This window comes from Pristis pectinata, chromosome 5, assembly GCF_009764475.1.
Source record: "Pristis pectinata isolate sPriPec2 chromosome 5, sPriPec2.1.pri, whole genome shotgun sequence".
Taxonomy (NCBI): Eukaryota; Metazoa; Chordata; class Chondrichthyes; order Rhinopristiformes; family Pristidae; genus Pristis; species Pristis pectinata.
In genome coordinates this window covers 28093170-28116531 of record NC_067409.1, presented here as the reverse complement: position 1 = coordinate 28116531, position 23362 = coordinate 28093170, and the positions used below count along the sequence as shown (strand labels likewise).

The following is a 23362-nucleotide window of genomic DNA, read 5'->3' as shown; positions in this document are numbered from 1 at the left end:
CTCCTTCCACTACAGGACATGGGAGGGGCTGAGTCAGGTGGGGAAGCCCCTCAAACAATAAAAGGGGTGTATCACCCCAGGGGGCCACATAGTGGCAATGGTGCTAGGGCTTTAAAAAAAGTAAATTAACACTACAAAATGTAATAACGATGAATGTAAAAGTTTTGCCCCGTTTCTTCTTTTGTATATTTTTTATGAATAAAGTTTATTTTTGAAATAAGAGAAGGTACTGTATGCAGATCCTTGATTTCATCAGGCACAGAACTAACAAGCAAATGATCTTCAACTTCAAAGGACTGTCAAAGAAGTATTGCTCTCTGAAGTGATCCTGTCAGTGATTCGATTACGTCAATTTTCTTTTAAAAAGTACTGAAGCATTGCAAGATCATCTTCACTACAATAAATTTCAATCCAGAAAAATATTCTAGAAATCATGGGCAAGGCTGATGCCACATGGAATTACCATTGTTACCATGCCAATGACCACTCCCCCTATTCACCCATGAAGTTATTTAAGAACAATTAACTGGAAACAATGCTACTTGTCTAGACTAATGGCAACCAAAACTTGTTCAGTTTCTCAAACATTTTCTTAGGATTTCAGAATTGTTCTTGAAATAGCAGATGATTGCTGTTCAACTTGCATTCCAACCATGTATCTCACACAAATTTAAAGTGTATGAAAATTAAAACTACAAAAAAAGTTAATCTGTAAAAACTTTACCCAAACAGATTACAAAACAAGAGTTCAGAATCACTTTATGAATAAACCTCACTCAAAATGCTAGAGTCCATTTGCAACAGACAAGATTAAAGTGGTCAGAGCACCAGCACGATTTATTTTTTCAAATTCATAGTAATTTTATTCTTTTACACTGTACTACCACAAAACAACAAATTTCACAAAGTCAGTGATAATAAATCTGATTCTGAATAAACAAACACATTTCAATAAGTATTCATTTTTTAATACTTCAATGTAAGAAATATCCCAGTGCACTTCAAGAAAATCACAGAAGGATGATCACAAGAAACTTTTGTCACACAAGATTCAGACTTAGTTCCTCAACATGGAAAGAGATAAATCGCAACATGAGAGATGCTACTTAACCTATAATAATTACACAAGATGCTGTCTTTTGAACAATAAATGTTATTTTAAAGTTTTTTCATATGTAAAGCCTCATCTCACTGTGCACATTAATTTAATCGTACAACCTTGTTTTACAGCTAGCCATCAGAATTTTTTTAAATTGCTTAACTTACAAACTGAAAATGTACCAACTTACAATGTTCACTTAGAACTCTATTATGAAAGTGATTTGGTATAACAACTTGAATGCATACAGTGCCTTTAACATTGGAAGCTGTCCAAAAGTAGTTCATACAATTGTCATCAGGGAGCCAAAAGATTAGAAGTGCTAATTCAGAGCTTAATCCAATTCAGTTTTATGGATGATTTTAAAGGAGGTAGAAAAGCAAGTTTAGGAAGGTAATGCCAGATCTCATATTTACAGGGCTGAAGGAATGATATTGAAACAAAGGCAGCAAATGATTAAGGACTGACCATACCAAAAAAAAGGCTGGAGTTAAAAGAATGAAAGAGTCCAAGAAGCTGAAGGACTGGTGGAAGATACAAAGAGAGTGGCAAAGTCATAGACAGATTTGAATATTAGGTTTAGGTTTTTAAAATGAAACAATGCCAGACAAGGAGCACAAATATGATGGATGAATAAAACAGGGTAGTTTAGGATACTGGGAGGAATTTTAATAGAACAAGTTAATGAGCTCAGAAAACTACCCAAGTAACAGCTAAGCAGAAGCTGAGGAAGGTGGAATGTGGAAGTTAACAATAAATGGGCTTTGGTAGAGGTCGAGTCAGGTAATACAAAACTTAAAACATAGGGTATGATGAAGGTTTAGAAACAGTCCGATTACAGTCCAATTTGGCCTGAGACAACAGTTGGGGAAAGGCATAAAATTAGTGCTAGGAAGGAATCCAGGGCTCAATGTATCAATGATTTACTCAATTTACATTTTTGTATCTTGACAATTTGTCATCAAACATTCATATAAGTGTTAAGAGATGCAAGACATCAGACATGTCACTACTTAACCAGAATGTATGCGATCCAACTAAACCTTTGCTTGTTGTAATCCTGCTGTTGCACGTCCCCCTGCCTTTTGCAACGTCCAAAACATTTGAGAAAGCTCCCCGCATCGCCTCCACCCCTTTAAAATGGTGCGAAATCATTTCAGAGCCGTACTAGCCTTTTTTACTGCCTTCGACATACAAAAATGACTGTTCACTAAAACACAGGCGATTTGCGAATATCTAGAATTAACTTTACAATGACCACCTCGACCAAAGATTATTCCAGAGTCTCGCAGGTCATTCGCCCCCCTGGAAATGAAGACGCATCGCAAAATAAAAGGGTAATCTTTGGTCAGATTTGTTTAGAAGGATAATTACCTCTGAACCGCCTTAGAGGAGGTTACATCCGAAGAGAAAAGCTTGGCGGTGCGCTCATTTCGCCTCGAAATCTAACAAATTAAAAGAGAGGGAAGGGAGGAGAGTGTAAAACAACAACGGCTGCCCCCAACTGCCACTCCTTCTGCAGCGTGTGCGCGCAGGAGAGCCGGACCGACGGTAGGGCTGCTGCACTGGCTCACACCACTCCGGGTGTAAAGGCTTGCAGGCTTACACACTCGCTGGATCGTCGTGTCGTGTCACGTCGTGTAGTGTTCCGCCCTCCCCCGGGAATGAAATCGACGCGACGAAGCGAAGCGAAGCGAACCGTCCCCTACCACTTGCCCCGGGCCACCCACCTCTCGTCCCGATTCGCTCGCTGACGCGCCTGCGCACTGGGCCCTCGCCGGCGTGAGGGGCGATGACGTCACGCGGCGACTGACGGCCAATCGGCCGGCGCGTCGCCGGGCAACCAATAACGTCACGCCGCGGAGCTGTCACTCACCTTGGCAAGTGAAGCAGGAAGGTAATCTGTCCATTCGGGCCAAAAATGTGTCAGATAACACGGCCCCTCCTGGCAGTGTGAAAACAATAACACACGGTGCTGAAAATACTTCGTCACTCAGGTAGCAAGGGTGGAGCGACAACCTTCGCGGTCGACGGTTCAGATTCGAGACCCTGAGGTGTCGATTTAGCAAGGTTTTAAAATCACTCGTTTCCAAGGTGACATCCCATTTCAGAGCACTAATCAGCGGTTTGTTTCCCTTCTCTATTATCGATGTTTACGATTGTTAGATTAAAACGGGCAAATTAAGGTTTTCTGCTGGTCCAAAACAATTAATGAATTCCAACCCTGTTGGTCTTTAGCTTCTGTTTGGAACTTCGTTCCCAAACAATTAACTCTATTCCTCAACCTAGCAACTGAGTGAAACTGAAACATGGTGTTCACATTATCATACTTGACCCTGGGATAAGCACTGAACCATATTTTCGTACCATCACCAACACTGTTAAAATATTGCCTGAGACTATCTTTGTTTCAGCTCTTTCGCTGCTGAACCGGCGTCGACATAATTGTCAACTCTGTGACTGTTCCAACTCATTCCCTGATCACCTCCTCCATCCTACTCAGTGTCAGTTTGATGTTGGCTGTGCTTGCTGACTTACGTCGGCTCCTGATTAATTAAAAATACACACTCATGCTATCAAATTTTTGCCTTATCTACTCTAATTTGTAATTGTCCATCCCTGTAATCTATTAAATTATATGTATTACTCAATACTGACCGTTGGATCGTTCTCATATGTCACACCTCCACCGATGTCAGCCATGTCTCCAACACCTAAGCCCTCGAATTCACTCCCTGAATCGACATCTCTTTCCTCGTTTAGGAAACTTCTTAAAACCTAGAGACACAAGAGACTGCAGATACTGGAATCTGGAGTGAAAAGCAAAACAGATTGCCGGAGGAACTCAGCGGGTCAGGCAGCCTCTGCAGAGGGAAATGGACTGTCGACCTTTCGAGTCGGGACCCTAGTCCGGATGAAAGATCTCGATGAAAGGTTCTTCTTGTATCTGTATGACTCCTACTTGGAAGTGACACAGTAGCAGAGCAGATTGTGCTGCTCACAGCTCCAGTGATCCGGTTTCAATGCTGACCTCTGGTGCTGTCTGCCTGGAGTTTTTTTATTCTCGCTGTGAATGCCTGGATTTCCCCACGTGCTCTGATTTCTTCTGACATCTCAAAGGCATGTGGTTTGTAGGTTAATTGGCTAATATAAATTGGCCCAAATGTAGGAGGGTGGTAGGAGAATCAGGGTGGTGATGATCAGTATGTGAGAGAAGAGATAGAGGGAAGTAAGTGGTGAAGTGGAATTGTCCTGAGAGCCACCATCAACTCAGTGGGCTGAATTGCCTCTTTCAATGTTGTATGAAAATATAACATATGGAATTTATTGTTCCTAATTGATTTTTCATCCCTACATTTTTCTGGATTGAAAGTTATGGTTTTGCTGCAGCACATGGAGGGTTATGGGCTGTGTTGGAGGGAAGGATCAGATTGATCGTGGAGTAGGTTTATGTAGGTCGTCACAACATCGTGGGCCAAAGGGCCCGTACCCTGCTGTACTGTTCTATGTTTCTATATGCTAGTGTATAGCTGACAATGGATTTTCTTCCCATGGGTAACCATCTCTTGGCAGATGAAATCATCTGTACTAAACCACCTCTGCACTTTCAATACACTTGGTCATTGAATACAACATAAAGGGTTGCAGCTTGACATAAAATAGGAAGTTTGATGTTGGCAATAGAGTGCACTCATTATTCACAATGTCGCCAATGAACAATATTGCACCTTCTGATATTACAGTGAACAACGTGGGTGGGTCCTATCTCATGATAACATCAAAGAAGGTTAATTAGAACATCATACTTTGATGTTAACTAATCTTTGAAAGTTAACTAATTAATCCCAACTTCAACCCCACCCCACCCCATCCTAGTCATCCTACTACTTTTTACCCCTTCAAGTGTTTAAGCGGTTCCCTCTCAGAAGTTAACATTATAGTGGATCCAGATCCAGATGCACTTTTAAGCACTGTATTTCATATTATTACAACTGAATAAAACAATATTTCTCCTTGTTTTGCTTCTGATTCCTTAGCTAAATAGTTTAAATCCATATCCTCGGGTTACTGATCTGCCACTGGAGACAATTTATTCTTGATTCTTTCAGAGAACTTCATTTTTAACATTTTTGTAAAATCTTCCTTTTACCTTCTCCACTCTAAATAGAACTATAGAGGACAGAAAGCTATGCTGTTGTATATGTACAGCTGTCAGCAGTCTCCGTGTTGGTTACCAGCATCCAAAGCAGATACACATGTCCCTTGAAAATGATGTTGTCAGCAGCAAAGCAGAAGTTAATGTGCTGTTCACTTGAGGACATACTTATTCTGAAACTGAGTATGAAGGGATTAGGAGAGAAGTAAAAAAAAAGGAAAGCAGAGTGCAAATATGAAATTAAATTGTTAAGAAACATAAGGCAAATGGTATTTTACAGACACTTGAGTAAAAGAATAGTTGGGATGGAAACAAAGCCATTCAGGGTGGACAGGACAATATGACATGTAATGTTATGGAGGGGCAGAAATATTAAACACTGAAACAAAATAATGATTTATCAAGGAGATAAAACAGATGGTGTAGACAGTCGAGGAGAAAGAGTTAAATGGAAAAATTGAAAACAACAGAAGAGACCTGGTCAGTATAAAGCCAAAGGGACGATGCGAAGTCGGGCAATGCTGACATTTGAACATTTGGTTAATGTCAGTGTGGGAATGTAGCTGCAGTAATTTTCCACTTGAGACAATTTTACGGTGCTGTGTTTCCACCCCCACTATTCCTGATAACGAGAGACGTAGACAATTTTGAGATATTGTGTACCAGGGACAGTATTGTGCAAGTCTAAACTTTGATAACTGTGGACCAGGTGGCTCGGGTGATTGTGAGAACCAGCAAAAAATTGAAAGTTTGAAACAACAAGTACATGTATGGAAAAGAAGTCGACTTTAGCCATATAATAGGCTATGAAATCAAAGCCATGTCTGAAAAGTTTACAAAGAAATGTATAAAAAGATGCCTCATGAGATGATCGACAGCAATAACTCCGGAGACCAACAACTGCAGAAGAAGACCCCAGGTCTCTGACTCGGAGAGGAACTCACCACATCGAACACTGTGTGTTTTGATGTACATGTAACTAATAAAGATATTTTATGTTATCTTATTTAATAATTTTAAAAAGATGTTGTTCCAGAGGGCTGGCAGATAGCTAACCTAATACAAATATTTAAGGCGGCGACTGAACCTGTCCAGGAATTTACAGAGCAGTTTGTGGAAAATAATGGCATCTTTATCAAAGGAGAAATAGAAGAAAGCTAGAAAAGTATAATAATGAATAATTAACGTGGATTTCATAAAGGAAATGCTTGGCCAACCATATATTTTTTTCAAGAGTGAACGGAGAGGGTAAAGAATCCTTCAGCAGTTGATATACTCTACCTAGATTTTCACAAAGTCATTGATAAGGTACTCCATATTAGACGATTGAATAAAGTCAAAAAATGTAGAGTGAAGGAACAAGCAGAGATTGCTAGCTGGCTTCAAAATAGAAAGCAGAGAGTTGGAAGTAATTGAAGCTATTCACAATGGATAAAAGTGGGTAGTGGTGTTTCACAGGGATCAGGACTGGGAAAACTGATATTCACAATTTAGAATTTATAGGCACAGTGAAGACACAGCAGTTAAATTGCCAGACCAGTATTAACAACTCAGAGACTGACTTGAAACCCCACCATGGCAGCTGTGGGCATTGTTAACGATCTAGAATTTAAAGAAAATAAATTGGTGCTGATAATGATGACCATAAAACCACCAGGGTATCATGAAAACTGAGCAAGTTCAGTAACACCCTCCAGAGGATGAAATCTACCATCATTACTCCAAATTCATCACTTCGGTTGACTCTTAGTTGACCTCTGAAATCACAAAGCAAGCTGCTGAATTGTACCTTAACAATTACAATGGTATACAGGTGGGAGGGAGGAGCCCTGGGAGTCCTCAACATTGGTTCCAGATCCAATGATGGCTCATATTATCTGATCAAACATGGGTAAGGATCTCAGTCTTGGAGGCTGACATCTGAATGTCCTTCGGGAGGGCGAGCCCTTGAAAGGGATCAGGACCTGATGGCATACCTGGTCAAGTGCTAAAAACCTGCGCTGACCAACTGGCTGGAGTGCTCAGGGACCTCTTCAACCTCTTGCTTCTGTGCTCTGAGGGTCCCACGTGCTTCAAGGTGGCATTGATTATACTGGTGTCCAAGAAGAGCAAAATGACTTGCCTCAACCACTACTATCCGTTAGCACACACCCATCATAATGAAATGTTTTGAGAGGTTGGTTATGGCTCGAATCAACTCCTGCCTCAGTAACCCACTTCAATTCGGCTATCACCACAATATGTCTACAGCAGACGTTATCTCACTGGCTGTCCTCTCTGCTCTGGACCACCTGTACACATACATCAGTCTGTTCTTCATTGACTACAACTTGGCGTTCAACACCATCATCCTCCCAAAACTTATAAAGTTCCAAGATCTGGGCCTCTGTACCTCCCTCTGCAATTGGATCCTTGACTTCCTCAGTGGGAAACCACAATGAGTGCAAAATCTTATTTCCTCCTCTCTGACCATCAACACAGACGTACCTCAAGGCTGCGTGCTTAGCCCTCCCCTCTACTCTTTCTATGCCTATGACTATGTGGCTAAGCATGGCTCAAAAGCCATCTATAACCAATTCACTGATGACCACTATTGTTGGAGAATCATGGTTGGTGATGAGGCAGCATACAGGAGTGAGATGTCAGCCGGTTGAGTGGTGTCGTATCAACAACCTTGCTCTCAATGTCAGCAAAACCAGGAACTTATTATGGACTTCAGGAAAGGGAAGTCAGTCAAACATGCACCAGCCCTCATTGAAGGGTCTGCGGTGGAAAGGGTGAACAGTTTCAAGTTCCTGGGTATCAACATCTCAGAGGACCTACCATGGGCCCGGCACATAGATGCAACCATGAAGAAGGCACACCAGCATCTCTACTTTTCTAGAATTCTAAGGAGATTCAGCATGTCATCGAAGATGCTGACAAACTTCTACGGATGTACAGTGGAAAGCATTCTGACTCGTTACATCATAGCCTGGAATGGAAACTCCATTGCATAGGAATTCAAGAGGCTACAGAGAGTTGTAGACTCAGCCAGTTCCATCACAGGTACAGCTCTCCCCACCATCGAGGACATCTACATGAGGCAATGTCTCAGGAAGGCAACATCCATCATCAGGAACCCCCACCATCCAGGCCATGCCCTCTTCTCGATGCTGCCATCAAGCAGGAGGTACAGGAGCCTGGAATACCCACACCTCAAGGTTCAACAACCACTTCTTCCCCACTGCCATCAGGTTCTCGAACCAACCTGAAACGCCTACCTTAGTCTATATTTCTCTCACACTCCCTCAACTTGCGCTAATGTCGTTATGTTTATTTTGTCGTTTATGTATAATTTATGTTAAGTTTACAGTAATATGTTTATCATGTTTGTAAAGTACTGTGCTGCTGCTGCAAAAAGCTAATTTTCATGGCATTTATTTATACTTTGTATGCATGTCTATGATAATAAACTTGAACTTCTCTTGATAACACCTCTTATTCACCCTCGGTTGATGAATCAGGACTCCTTCATGTGGAGAAACATTTGGAAGAAGCAGTGAAAATGGCAAGGGCACGGTGTGTACTCTGGGTGGAGAACTTCTTTGTCTATCACCAATATTGGCTTGGTTGCCATCACCACTCTATTCTTCAGGGCTTGTTTGAGCAGCTGGTCGAAAGCTTGGTACACTGTGTTCAGTGACTCATCTCATGACATCCTTTTGTCCATCGACAAGGCAGTAGTCAGTTTTGCAATGAAATACTCTTCACTTGCTTCGACAATAATGCTCAAGAAACTTGATACTACCTAGGACAATGCAGCTTGCTTGATTGGTATGTTATCCATCACTCTGAATATCCATTCCCTCCACCACCAGCACACAGGTGCTGCAGTGTATACCATCTACAAAATGCTTTGCAGTTTCACCCCTCAGCTACTCGAACAGCACCTTTTAAACATGCAACCTCTTCCACCGCAAAGGACTAGGGCTTCAGGCAAATGGGAACATCAACACTTACAGGCCCCTCCTCCAAGTCACATAACATCCTGACTTGGAAACATATCAGCACTCTTTCATCATCACTGGAACTAATTCCTGGAACTCCCAAACCAATAGCACTATGGAAGTATCTTCACAAGAGTAGCAGTTAAGAAGGCAGCTCTTCACCACTATATCTAGAGCAATTAAGAATGGGCAATAAATGCTGGCCTTGCCAGTGACCTCCTGTTCCTGATAAATGAGTAAATAAAAACATTCACAAATTTAGACATAGAGATCAATTACACAGTTTCTAAAGATCAAATTGGAGGAAACAGTCAATATGGAAGAGGACCTCAACAAATCACTGAAGGGTATGATGGAGAAATAATTGACAAATGAAGTTTGACACAGATTACAGTGAATCAGTTCACTTTGCTCAGAAGAACAGGTAAGTCACTTTGCTTAGAACATGAGTATCCAGGTGGTGTAGAAGGAACAAAGGATTCTCAGAATACAAATACACCAGTCACTAAAATTTGTTCCACAGGACATAAAAGAGCAAACCAAGCTGAGGGTTTATTTCTTCAATGATAGAATTGAAAAGAAGGAACGTTATGTGAAGTTTGTGTTGAACTTTAATTAAACCACACTTATAGTGCAAGATGTCTTGTTATAAAAATGATACTGAGGCATGCGAGATATTGCAGAGAAGATTTATAAAGACGATGCCAGTAATATGGGGATATGCATATAAGGAAAAGATAAAGAAAGATCTCCTAACTCCCCGAAACAGTAGGATGAGGAGTGATTTGACAGGTCTTTACATGACACATGGAACAGTACACAGAAACAGACTCTTTGGCACGCAATGTCTGTGCTGACCATGATGCTAATTTAAACTGCACATCTGCCTGCACATCTATATCCCTCCATTCCCTGTCAGTTCATGTGCCTGTCTAATTGCTTTTTAAATGATGTTGCTCTCATATCTGCTTCCACCACCTCCCCTGGCAACGTGTTTCAGGTGTAAAAAAACTTGCCTCAAATCGCCTTTAAACTTTTCCTCTCTCATCTTAAAGCTATGCTCTCTAGTATTTAACATGTCCACCCTGGGAAAAAGACTATGTACCATTCCCATGCCTCTCATAATTTTCTAACTGGTTGCCCCTCAGCCTCCGATGCTCCAGAGAAAACAATCCAAGATTAAAAGATGAAAGACTTTGATAAAGTAGATGCAGAGAGAATATTATCACTTAAGGGGCAGAGCATGACCAGAGGCTTTCAACCAAACTTCTTTACCTAGAGTGGTGAGAATGTAGAACAGGAAGTGGGTGAAGTGAATAGAATGAAGGCATTTAAGAGGAAGCAAGACAAGAATATGAGGAATAAAGTTTACTCTGATGGATTTAGCTTAGTAAAGATAGAACAAAACTCAAGTGGAGCATAAATGTCAGCATGTACTGGTTAAGCAAAGTGGCCCATTTCTGTGCCATATATCCTGTGTAATCTAAGGTATAGTCATAAATCATGGAATTAACCCATATGAGGCAATGTGGCACCTTTGGAACCACTGCAGTCAATCATCTGTGCACTCTTTTTGCCAAAGGCACTACCTGACCAACTAAATGTTCACAACATTTTATGTTTTTATGTTGAGGTCAATTTTGGTCAAATATTCTCTATTTTTTTTAGTTCATTTATTTTTTTCTCTTCATTTCCCCAAAATATATTCGGGCAATTACTTTTCTCATTGCTGGATAAGAAATACACTGCACCAGAATTCAGTCTGAATGTGTTCTCAAAAGCATTGCCCACTTGAATCACATGCATGGCCCTCATTCCAGTTTCCAAATTAAAATCCATATAATTCAGTTCTATTTTAGATAAAAGAACATAATTTTTACAGATGAATACAACCAGCTGCCAATAAACTTGCACATGAAATACAGATTTCAACTCGAGTGTCAGATAACAGCTGCAGAGAAAAATATTAATGTTGCAACTCTTTCTTTGAGAACTCATAAATGCCTTTATTTCATAACTGCAAATCTTAGATGAAGTACATGCCAGAATGTAGATCATTTCTCTTCTCATGTACCAATCTGGATAGTGTCTTAACAGAAATAGAAAGAAAAAATGCTGGAAACACTCAGCAGATCAGGCAGCATCTGTGGAAAAAGAAGCAGAGTTAACATTTCACCACCAAGTGCAGTAAGTAGAATGACAAAATGCATTTTGCTGTAGATAGAATGAATTCCTTCACTGACACAGTTACCCACCACCTCTTTTCATTTCGTCCCCTACGAGTGATATAACCCAGAAGTACTGTGTCCTGTATAGCCTAAAGTTAAATTATGCCCACTTTACATCAATATTATTTCCTTTCTATTGGTATTAGCATTCCCATGTCTCCAGTTTTGAATTTTTGTGAAGACGCTGGCTTTATTCATCTTAATAACTTGGAGTAAATTCCTACTCACCCAATATTGGATGTTGGACAAAGTATGACAAATTGAAAACAAAGTTGGATTGATTTGAGTGTGTGGGTGGTGGCAAGGTGCTACTGGAGACTGTAAGCATACATATAGAACCTGGAGACACAAGAGAGACTACAGGTGCTGAAATTTGGAGCAAAAAAACAATCTGCTGGAGGAACTCAGTGGGCCGAGAAGCATCTGTGGAGGAAAAGGGATAGTCATGTTTCGGGTTGAGACCCTGCATCACTGCTGCTTATCCTACCAATTGATCAACATCGTCCTGAACCTAAGACTTCCCCCATCACTAGCAACAACACCACCAATTTTTTTGTCCATTGCTAACTTACTCATCATTGTTCCTACAGTCAGATCTAGATTGTTGGTGTCTATAACAAACATCAGTGGTCCCAGCATCAATACCCACATTATACCACAGGCTTCTGTTAAGGGATTTTGTGATTAGAAGTCACAGGCTTCTAATCACAAAATCCCTTAACCATCACCTTCTGCCTTCGATCACCAAGCCAATTTTGGATCCAATTTGCCAAATTGCTCTGGATCCCACGGGCTCTTACTTTTTGGACAAGTCTCCCACATAGCACTGAGTCAAAGGCCTTACTGAAGTCCATGGAGGCTACATTAACTGCAATGCCCTCATCAACACACTTAATTACCTCTGAAAAATTCAATCAAATTAGTCAGACAAGATCTCTCTTTAACAAAGCCACGCTGACTATCCTTGATTAGTCCCTGCCTCTCCAATTGCAGATTAATCCTCTCCTCAGAATTTTTTCAATTTCTTGACTCACAGACTTATAACTACTAGTCTTTACCCTTCTTGAAGAAAGGAACGCCATTTGCTGTCCCCCAATCATTTGGTACCTCTTTTGTGGCCAGAGAAAATATGAAAATTTCTGTCAGAGACAAAAGCAATCTCCTCTCTTGCCTTCCATTGCAGCCTGGGATACATCCCATCAGATACTGGGAATTTGTGGAGATTTAAGCACCTCCTCTTTTCAATGGCAATCTGTTGTAGATTTCCACTGTCTCCCTCCCTGAATTCTTCAACTACAACATCCTTCTCCACAGTTGATGCAGTTAGTGATTAGTTATTTAAGACCTCACCTCTGCCCTCCAGATCTATGCACAGCTTTCCACTTTGATCCCTAATGGTAATTGGTAAATTATTATTGTCACATGTATTGGGATACAGAGAAAAGCTTTTGTTTGCATGAAATCCAGACAGATCTTTCCATATTCAGGTACATTGAGGTAGTACAAAAGGGGAAAAAAAACCCAGAAAACAGAATATAGTGTTACAGTTACAGAGAAAGTGCAATGCAGGTAGACAAATAAAGTGCAAGGGCTAGGTAGATTGAGAGATCAAGAGTTCATCTTTAGCGTACAAGAGGTCCGTTCAAGAGTCTGATAACAGCGGGATAGAAGCTGTCCTTGAGCCTGGTGGTACAAGCTCTCAAGCTTTTGTATCTTCTGTCCAAAGGGAGGAGGGAGAAGAGAGAATGACTGGGGTGGGAAGGGTCTTTGATTATGTTGACTGCTTTCCCGAGGCAGCTGGGAGCCAACGGAGGGGAGGCTGGTTCTCTTTCCCTGATTACCCTTTTGCTCTAACATACTTAGCAACTTTCCTTTTTCTTCTACACCAGTGCTATTTCACACCTTCTCCACCTTTCTGATTACTTTATTAAGTATACCTCTTCTGACTTTTCAAACTCCTGTTAAGACCTCTTCTGCTTTCAGTTCTCTACACCTGCCATAAGCTATGTTTTTTTCTTTATCCAACCTTCAATATCCCTTGACATCCAGGTTTATTGGAATTGTTAGTCTTACCTTTCAACCTTATAGGAACATTTTGGCTCTGAACCTTCATGATTTTATATTTGAATACCTTCCACTGATCACATGCGTACTTATTTACCAGCAGCTGCATTTTGCCAGGTCCTATCCTATCATACCGAAATTGGCCTTCCCTCAAACCAGGACTGAGATTTCCTGTCTATCCTTGTTTTTGTCCAAAGCAATCTTAAAACTTAGAGAGTTATGATCAATATTTCTGAATTGCTCTCACACTGACAGTACGTAGTTCCCTGTTTTCTGTCTCCCTTTTTTAAATAGTGGAGCTACATTTGCTCCCTCCAATCTGCAGAAACTATTTCATAATCTATAGAGTTTTAGAAGATGACAATCATTTGATCCTCCATTTCCATGGCTACCTCTTTCATTGATCTGGGATGCAGATTATCAGGACCTGATTATTTGATTTTCAGTCCCATTAATTCTCCAGCATTATTTTTTGACTAATACAAATTTCCTTTAATTTCTGAATCATGGACTAATGGACCAATATTTGAGCCAGTATTTAATGGTAAAAGAGTTATCCAATAATCACATTGCACTCCATTTTCTTGAGAGCCCCCGCTAACTTTACCATTTCAGATATATATTCAAATTCATATTTAAAATTTACCATTGCAAATGATTTCATCACTCCTTTAGACAGTACACTGCCCATACAATAAAATTTTTCCACAACTTTGCCTGCAAGTAAACACAACTTTTCTCATTCTACTCTATCAAACCCCTAAATATGTTTATAACTTTTCTCGTTTCAAAGCTACTTCTATCATATCCAAATGAGATAATGGGGTGGAATTTGTTGGTCAGTTCAAACCACTGGCATTTAGCTATTTACAAAAAGTCTGGGACTTCTACCCTTGTGACTTCAAACATTAAGTTGTAAACTTACTGAAAGGTTTGGAATGCCAAATCTGTCAGTTTCCACTACCACTTAAATTCACATGGAGTCCAGCAGTGAAGTCTAGTCTTGCTGAGAGTCCATCTCTGAGATACTGTGCTAACTAACTCTGGTGTAGGATCCAAGATTCCATTTCAAGGGAGAGGAGGTTGTTATCAAATATGAAGCAAAGTGGAAATTAAACTATTTTTTGTTTTAAAATCATTTCTCTTTAGTTTAATTTATTAAATTATTTATGTTTTGAGGTGTCTTAGTTACTGTTATTTGTTAAAAAAAGAATTTAACATACTGAATTTTCTCAAATTCTTTACTTCAATTTTAATAGATTTTAAATGGTTTGAATGTCAAAAACTTCAAAAAATGATTAAAAATCCCTAACAGCATTTACACCTGGCAAAGGTGTGTAGGGCTTCGCTGGCTGTCAAAGTTTTCAGGACATATTTTGAATGCACACTCTCCCCAAAGTGCCTCCAGAAGCCCTGCAGTCTTATGTTCTGTATGGATGGCATACAAAACAAAGCTTTTCATTGTACCTTGGTACACGTGACACTAATAAACCAATTACTAATTAGCCCCTGCAACCATGCCGCTGGAGTCTTGATTCTTCGGTCCACTGAGGTTGATCCTTTGCATCTGGATCAGGTAAATTTGGCCTTGATATTATGGTGGTGATTCCAATAGGCTAGCCTGATCAGCAAGATCTGGCCCAGTATAATTCCCAAGGAATCTGCCTGTTGGCAACTGCCCTAAACTCCCTCTGTACAGAAGTCATTACAATATGTCAAATCAACCCGACCACTATCTGGCCAAGTAAAATGCCACAGTGAGCACTGTTTGCAGGTGCATGGTCAAAACACTGATGATGCAATTGGTTTCATGAAAGGCATGTGTCAAATGAGTGCTGAACTTAAGAAGAGCAACAAGATTACCAATAGTTAGTTAAAAAAAACACAACTGCCATCAGGAGTTTAATCCTTTCATCCAAGTTTATGCTCGACTCAAAAGTAGGTCTTAACCAATGTTTTATTAGATTTTTGAACTTTTGAACAGGGAATAACTTCCATTACCTTGATCATGATTTATGACTTTGAAGCACCTTCTCTGAGACAAAAAAGATCTGTGTATTCTCCATGGAGATATGAACCGCACCTAGCAGTTGCAATTGTTCTGCAGGTCATTAACCTCTTATTCAGAGCCAGTGCACTTAATGCACAGTGCACTAGTACACAGAGCCAATGATCTCCGGAGCACTTATATACAGATAAACCTTGGGGGTGCAAGTCCATAGCTCCCTGAAAGTGGTGACACAGGTGGATATGGTAATGAAAAGGGCATTTGGATTGCTTCCCTCATAGGCTGAGGAATTGAGTACAAGAGTTGGGACGTCATGTTACAGCTGTACAAAACATTGGTTAGACTGTACTTGGAGTACTGTGTACGGTTCTGGTCACTGCACAACAGGAAGGATGTGGTAGTGATAGAGAGAGGGTGAAGAGGTTCACCAGAACATTGCATGGAGTGGAGGGCTGTAATTATAAGAAGAGATTAGTTTGGCTGGTTTTATTCTCACTGGAACATAGGAGACTAAGGGGGTGACCTTTGGGAGGTCACCCCCTTAGTACCTTGAGGGGCATAGATAGGAAAGATAGTCAGAATCTTTTTTCCAGGACAGGGGAGTCTAAAACTAGAAGGCACAGGTTTAAGTTGAGAGGGTAGAGAAAATCAGAGGGGCAACTTTTTCACCCAGAGGGTGATCCGTAAATGGAACGAGCTCCCGGAGGAAGTGGCTGAGGCAGGTATAATATCAACATTTAAAAGACATTTGGACACATACATGGATTGGATAGGTTTAGAGGGATATGGGTCAAACACAGGGAAATGGGACTAGCTTAGATGGGCATCTTGGTCAGCATGGACAAGTTCTACCGAAGGACATGCTTCCATACTGTATGACACTATGTCTCTAAATGCTGGCCTTACCAGTAATGCCAACACCTCAAAACAAAAAAAAATATTGAAAGGATTCCCACCAGTGTAAGGATGCTCAAGGTGTAGGGATGCTCAAAGTCACAGTTGGGCAAGAGCAGAGGTGAATTTGTGCTGCATTTGGCACACTAAAGTTCCTTGACATGATAAAAGAGTATAACTATCAATGATCACCTTACTCTCACCACTCTTATCAGAAGGTCTTCAAATCCCTATCCATAATGACCTTAAATTGATGCCGTCAATTTTCCTCCAAGATAATATCACTTATCAAGGCAGTGCAGGCAAACTCTACTAACGGCTTGGCCAACGTTTCTCTTGTGCAGCACAATTTAAAAAAATGATTTAGACACTGATATTATATATGCTTGTTGTGAACAATTTGGTTGCCAGGTTTTCAGAACTTACAGCAGCAGCAACACTTGTGAAATAGAAAATAGGTTATGAAGTGCTTTATGTCTTCCAAAAGAAATTAAATGGCAAAATATTAATGCAAGTGCTTTTCACTACAACATTTCTCATAAATATGATGAGCAGTAAAACTCAAGAGAAATCACTGCCCCCACAAAACTGCTTTCCATCTATCTCTCAACAATATATTTTATTTTCTAACCATTCATATTTGAGTTAGTATAAATTTGTTTCATGACAGACCCCTCCCAGCCCTTATGTGGATTCATGTGCCATTCCTTAATGCTCTTAGATTCTTGTTGTGGGATTAGATGAAATGTTTAATTATTTTTTTTTAATTATTCATTTTTCAAGATCTGAATATTGTCCATTTCTAATTGGCCTCTAGAAGGAGGTGATGATGAGCTGCCTTCTGGAACAGCAGCCTACCATGTGGTAACTTGTTAAAGGCCTTGCTAAAGTCCATGTCAACAACATCTACCACACTGCCCTCATCTTCCTCCTTGGTCACCTCTTCAAAAAAAAACACAACCAAATTCGTGAGACACAATTTCCCATGCACAAAACCATGCTAACTATTCTTAATCAGTCCTTGCTTTTCCAAGTGCACATAGATCCTGGCTCTCAGAATCTCCTCCAATAACTTACCCACCACTGAAGTTTAGATTACCAGTCTGTAGTTTCCAGACTTTTCCTTAACAGCCTTTCTTAAAATGAGGCACAACATTAGCCACCGTCCAGTCTTCTGGCACCTCACCTCTGGTTATCGATGATACAATTATCTCCACCAGGGGCCCTGCAATTTCTTCCCTAGCTTCCCACAAACATTTGATCAGGGCCTGGGGATTTATCTGCCTTTCTGCATTTTAAGACCTCCAGTACCTCTTCTTCTGTAATGTGACTCTCTTCAAGACATTACTATTACCTTCCCCAAGTTCCCCAGCATCCATTTCTTCCACCGTCCCCCTCCCTTCTCCCATGGCTGCACACATAGATGGCCTCATTGAGAATTGGGTTCCTTAAAGATCAAAGTTCTCTTTTGCCCTTAATATAACTAGAATCTCTTTGGATTCTTCTTTACCTTATTGGCCAAAGCTATCTCATGTACCCTTATCACCCTCCTAATTTCCCTCTTAACTGTACTCCTACACCCCCTATACTCAAGGGATTCATGATCCCAGCTGCCTATACCTGACATATGCCTCCTTTTTCTTCACCAGAGCCTCAATATCTCACGACATCAGGGTTCCCTACTCCTGCCTTGCTCTTCACTGTAACAGGAACATGCTGTCCCTGAGCTCTCACTACCTCACTTTTAAAAGCCTCCCACTTACCAGGCATCCCTTTACCTGCAAACAGCCTCCTCCAATCAACTTCTTAAAGTTCCTGTCTAATATCCAATTTAGAACATTAACTCGTGAACCAGTCCTATCCTTTACCATAACTATTTTAGAACTATTCAAAAACACTTGAAAAAATAAAGTTATATAACATCTTTGTTGAGCTGACAAAAAGACCTGAGAAAAATCAGGTTATGAACGTTAACAGTGCTCAATACAAGGACTATAAGATAATAATGAAAAGACTACAGTAGCCTGTGTGCATTCCACACAGAACAGTGCTTAATTATACCTATTGCATTTTCATGACACAAGAATTTCATTTATACAGTGTCGTTCATGACTTCAGGATGTCCAAAAACCTTAGTCATAAGGAAATTTAAAAGAGATATAAGAGATTTGTAACAAATCACATGTTCCTTTCTTTGTAACAGCATACAGAATGCTGGAGGAATTCAGCAGGTCAGACAGCATCTATGGAGGGAAATAAACAGTCGGCGTTTCAGGTCATGAGCCTTCATCAGGACTGGAAAGGAAGAGGGCGAAGTCCAGAATAAAAAGATTGGGGAAGGGGGAGGAGCACACGCAGGCAGGTGATAGGTGAGCCCAGGTGAGGGGGGTGGATGGTAAGTGGGCGGGGGAGGGTGGATGAAAGGGAATGATGTAAAAAGCTGAGAGGTGATAGATGGAAGAGGCAGAGTGCTGAAGAAGGAATCCAGTAGGAGAGGACAGTAGACCATGGAATAAAGGGAAGGAAGTGGGGAATAGGAGGGACATGATGGGGATATTCCTTTCTTTGCCCCTGATTTAATGAGATTTCAAGGGCTAAATTCTCTGGGGTAGGAGAATGCATCACTTACCCTGAAGGGGAATCGGAGAGCAGCGGAGAAAGAAAGATGGTGTCAAGATGGAAAGGGACTGGCTGGACTACCTGGTTTCAGAATATAAGAAATAGTAAATGGAGAAAGCAATGTGGCCCTTGTGCTTTTTCTACCATTTAATAAGAATGTGGCTTTTACATCAGAGTCACTTTGCTGCACTAATTCCATATTCCTTGGTTTCCCCGATGTTTTAAAATTTATCAGTCTGTGTCATGAATAAACATTGCAACTGAGCCTCCACAGCTCTCTTTAGTGGATTCCAAAGAAATTTAATCTCAGCATCTGTGAAGTGAAAAAGGGTTGTCAAGCTGAAACATTGTTTCTCTTTTCACAGATTCTGCCTGACCTGTTGAGTGTTTCCATTTTTATTTCAGATTTCCAGCATCTGATTTTTAATTGCAATCGGCATTCTAATAAAGACTTTTCAATTTTGCAGTTTTTCCTTGCCCTTGACTCTAACTGGGGGATTAGTCTTATGTTTGTATGCACAGTCCCTTCCTGACAGACTCCTATTTTGCTACAATTGCACTATTGCTTTGTCCTTTCTCTTTTGCTTTCCAAATTTCCTCTCACGAGATCCAGCCTTCACCTCCACCTACCTGATCATCAAGAAAAGCCTCATCGAGAAACCTCATTATTCGATCCATCTGGACACTGACACGGTAGTGTAGTGGTTAGCGTGACGCTATTACAGCGCCAGCGATCGGGGTTCGATTCCCGTCGCTGTCTGTAAGGAGTTTGTGCGTTCTCCCGTGTCTGCGTGGGTTTCCTCTGGGTGCTCCGGTTTCCTCCCACATTCTAAAGACGTACGGGTAGGTTAATTTGGGTTTAAAATGGGCGGCACGGACTCTTTGGGCCGGAAGGGCCTGTTACCACGCTGTAAATAAAATTTAAATTAAAAAAAATGTTTTAAAAATTTAAATTTAAGCTGATGTCATCAAGTAATGCCTGTCCCAATGAATTGAAACCCATTTCTCCCAAACAATTATTAAGCTATGCTTTCAGTTATTTGATCAGGTTTATCCTGTGCCAATTTGCACATAGCTCACGTAGGAATCAAGAGATTATTGCCTTGACAGTTCTGCTTTTGGATGCTAGCTGTTCATATACCTTCAGCAGATCCTACTTTATCCTATGTATGTTATTGGACCCGGCATGGACCATAACAATTAATTCTTTCCCTTAGCAATTCAAGTTCTCTTCTGGCCCTGAGATGTCATTAATCTCAGCAAAGAGCAAGCAACACAACCTTTGGGACTCATGTTCATCGCTGCAGACAATACTGTCCTGATTATTACTATATTTCTCTTCATTCCCCACGTGTGAACGGCCCCATTTACCACACTTGAATGTCTGCTGTTATCTACACAAGCTGCAAATACCTTGTACCTGGTGCTCCAGTTCAAGGGCTGAGGGTCTTGCAAAACTGCCTTCTGGAATTACACCCTCCAAATTGACCAGTTCCACAGTACTTAATCTAAGGCTGTGACTGTCTCCTGAATAAAAATGCTCAGGTAACTTGCCCCCTCCTTGATATAGTCAAAGCTCAGACCCCAGCTCATCAACTCTGAAGCAAGGTTACTCAAGCTTCAGACATTTATCGCAGATGTAGTCATCACAAACCCAAATGGTTTCGAGCATCTCCCACATACAACAGCTGCAATGATGAATGCTCTGACACATCCAAGTACATTTAATTTATTATTTTCTTTTTACTTTTGTCTCTGTCACTTGGACAGAAGTCTCTTACCAAAGTCCACTTTGTGGATTCTACAGTGACAAGACACTGTACAAAAACAAGCTGTGCTTTTCATTGCCACTTCAATTTTATATTCCCAGGTCCTTTGTGTAAGCTGTCTTTAGTTAACTGGATCTTACTGGTTATTCAATTACCTGGGTCTTATGTTTATATCTGTCTCCTTCAAAAACCCATAGAAACATTGCTTCCCTCTGTGATGAAAGCTACATTGCTGAGCGAAATGGCTCTTATGTTTAGGTGTCTGATTTCACATAACAAGCATTATTACCCACTAATTGATGTAGCTGAACATTCAACACCCTCCTGTGCAGGTACTTAAGTGCACATTTGGCATAACTGTTCAAATCATTAAAATGAAGTGTCAAAGGGCCTTCTTCAATCCCTCAATAACCTTAAGTAACACTTGGATAACTCTTTACGATTAAATCAACACCAATCTAATAGCTGAAGAGTTTGTTTTTGATATTGAGAGAATTCTTTCTTGTTCTATTTTCTGAAAGTTCCAAAACACGTCAGGGAAATTGGCCCAATTTGCAGAATGCCCAATTCTATTTAGAAAAAAATGCAAACAGATCCTCATGAATCTCTTGCTAATTTCTTCTACAGCACATACAATTTCCATCTCCTTTGACCTCAGTTTCCTACTTCCATCGCATCAACCCTTCCCCTCCACCACTCTCTCCTATCCATCCAATGGCTTACCTGTTCAAAATTAGAATATGACAGAGGAACAGATTTGCACTGCTATTAAATGTTTCTTGAAGCTAATGTGTTGTTGTCTGATAATTATTATGATGAGCTTTACTTTGCATAGAGGTTTTCTAGATTGAAATTTAGATCCTTCTGATTAGAAACTTTTTAGTTCAATTTTCATCTAGCTAAAATACTTTCCTAGAATTTTAGAAATTACTGCTCTGATATGAATTGTAGATAACAAGTTAGTAGAGTTATTCTTTGATTAGATACATCACATAATTTTGTAGCTACTCATTACCTTCAGGTAAAAAATCTTCTCAAGGTTTGTGAGAACCTATGTTTACTAATCACATCTCTTCTACTTTGACAATTCATTGTCCCTGTCTCATAAAGGAGTCAGGTGTACCAAAAGTCGATTAATGGGTTGCTGCAGATTACGCCTAGTATAGGTTAATTGCAAAAAAAAGGAGTTGATGAGCATGCGTAAAAGAGAATAAGTAGCAGGGATACAAGGAAATAAGGAATGTGGAAATGGACGAAAGGGATTACTCCCCTGGAGCAAACATGCACCTAGAAGCCCAAATAGCCTCCTTATGTCATTGAGGGTGGAAAATAAGATAAAAGATAATCACTTTCAATAGACCATAAGTAATTAAAGTTTAGGTTAGTAGGATCTCCCACTCTTCATCCATGTGCGTAAAACACTAGTGTATGGTTAGTTATTACAGAAATAAATGCAAGGCAAGGTACAAGCCAGCTCTGGGTTCAGTCATCGCAATTAACACTTAGCTATCAAGTACACCATCACTTCCCGAGAGTTAGTGACTTGGTTCCATTTCTCTGCCTTTTCCCTCATATCCATTCAAATTACATTTAGTCATGTACTTAGCCATGTCTTTTAAAATGTGAGGGATTATTTTATGGTTAGGCATTCACAATATGGAAGTGTTTGTAAATGGTGTTGATTTCTTTTGTCCTTATAAATTAATGTAAAAAAATCACATCCATTATAGATTGTGCAACTCCCAGCTGGTGCTCCATGCAAATATTGTTGCTCTGGGACCCTGACCATTGAAATATCCCTCTCAAGGACCCTTGCACCACTGTGTAGTTGGGCTAATATTTACCTGAAAGTCTATGCATATCTGTGTATCAAGTACAAAATTCTTCATGGATTTGCGCGTTTAGTTTGTGTCAGAACCTTGTGTAGATGCTATTGGTGCAAATGCATTGAAAAAGATTTGAAATTATGCACCTGCTCCTTGGGCAACATTTTTGAATTAATGGTGTCCGATGCTGATTCATTGAAAAAGGACATAATTCTTCATTTATCTAAAGATAACTTACCATAATTCTGAATTACATGTTAAGATCTCAGAATTCACCATGCTTTTCCACAAATAAAGCATTTCATCCTAATTAAAATCTTTTTTGAATCTTTATCAGGCCCTTAATATTCTTCCTAAAGCTGGACATCCCAAACGGTATGTTAGGTTTAATCAATATCCTGAATTACATTTTGGCTTTGGACTTTGTATCTGTTTGTATAAACTCAAGCATTTATTTTTCTAGTTTTATAAACTTGTCCTCTGACTATTCTGTCAAGACTTCTGTTCCTCTATTCCTTAAGAGTGTTCTTTCTTGACTTTCTAAAATTTTACCTTCCACTTTTCTGCCTTATATTTCATCAGGAATATATGTGTTCAATCTATTCATCAATATTCTACTGAAATCACTTTTTATAAAAAAGTGTTTTTTTTCCCTTCTTGCTAAAAACCTTTAAAATTTGCTTGTTATTTCAAGATACAACTTCAAGTAA

The 23362-nt window shown here is 40.1% G+C and overlaps 1 protein-coding gene across 9 annotated transcripts in view; it reads right to left on the bottom strand.

Annotated features, from left to right (window-relative positions):
- mpp7a (MAGUK p55 scaffold protein 7a) overlaps window positions 1-23362 on the bottom strand; it is a 359286-nt gene that overhangs the window by 317227 nt on the left and 18697 nt on the right. For 4 of the 9 annotated variants that reach the window (XM_052015628.1, XM_052015630.1, XM_052015637.1 and 1 more), the window contains exon 1: window positions 2474-2816. The exons of 1 other annotated variant lie outside the window; for it this stretch is intronic. The gene's annotated coding sequence lies outside the window, so the exon portion shown is untranslated. 4 more of the 9 variants (XM_052015629.1, XM_052015636.1, XM_052015631.1 and 1 more) reach the window with 3 other exon arrangements.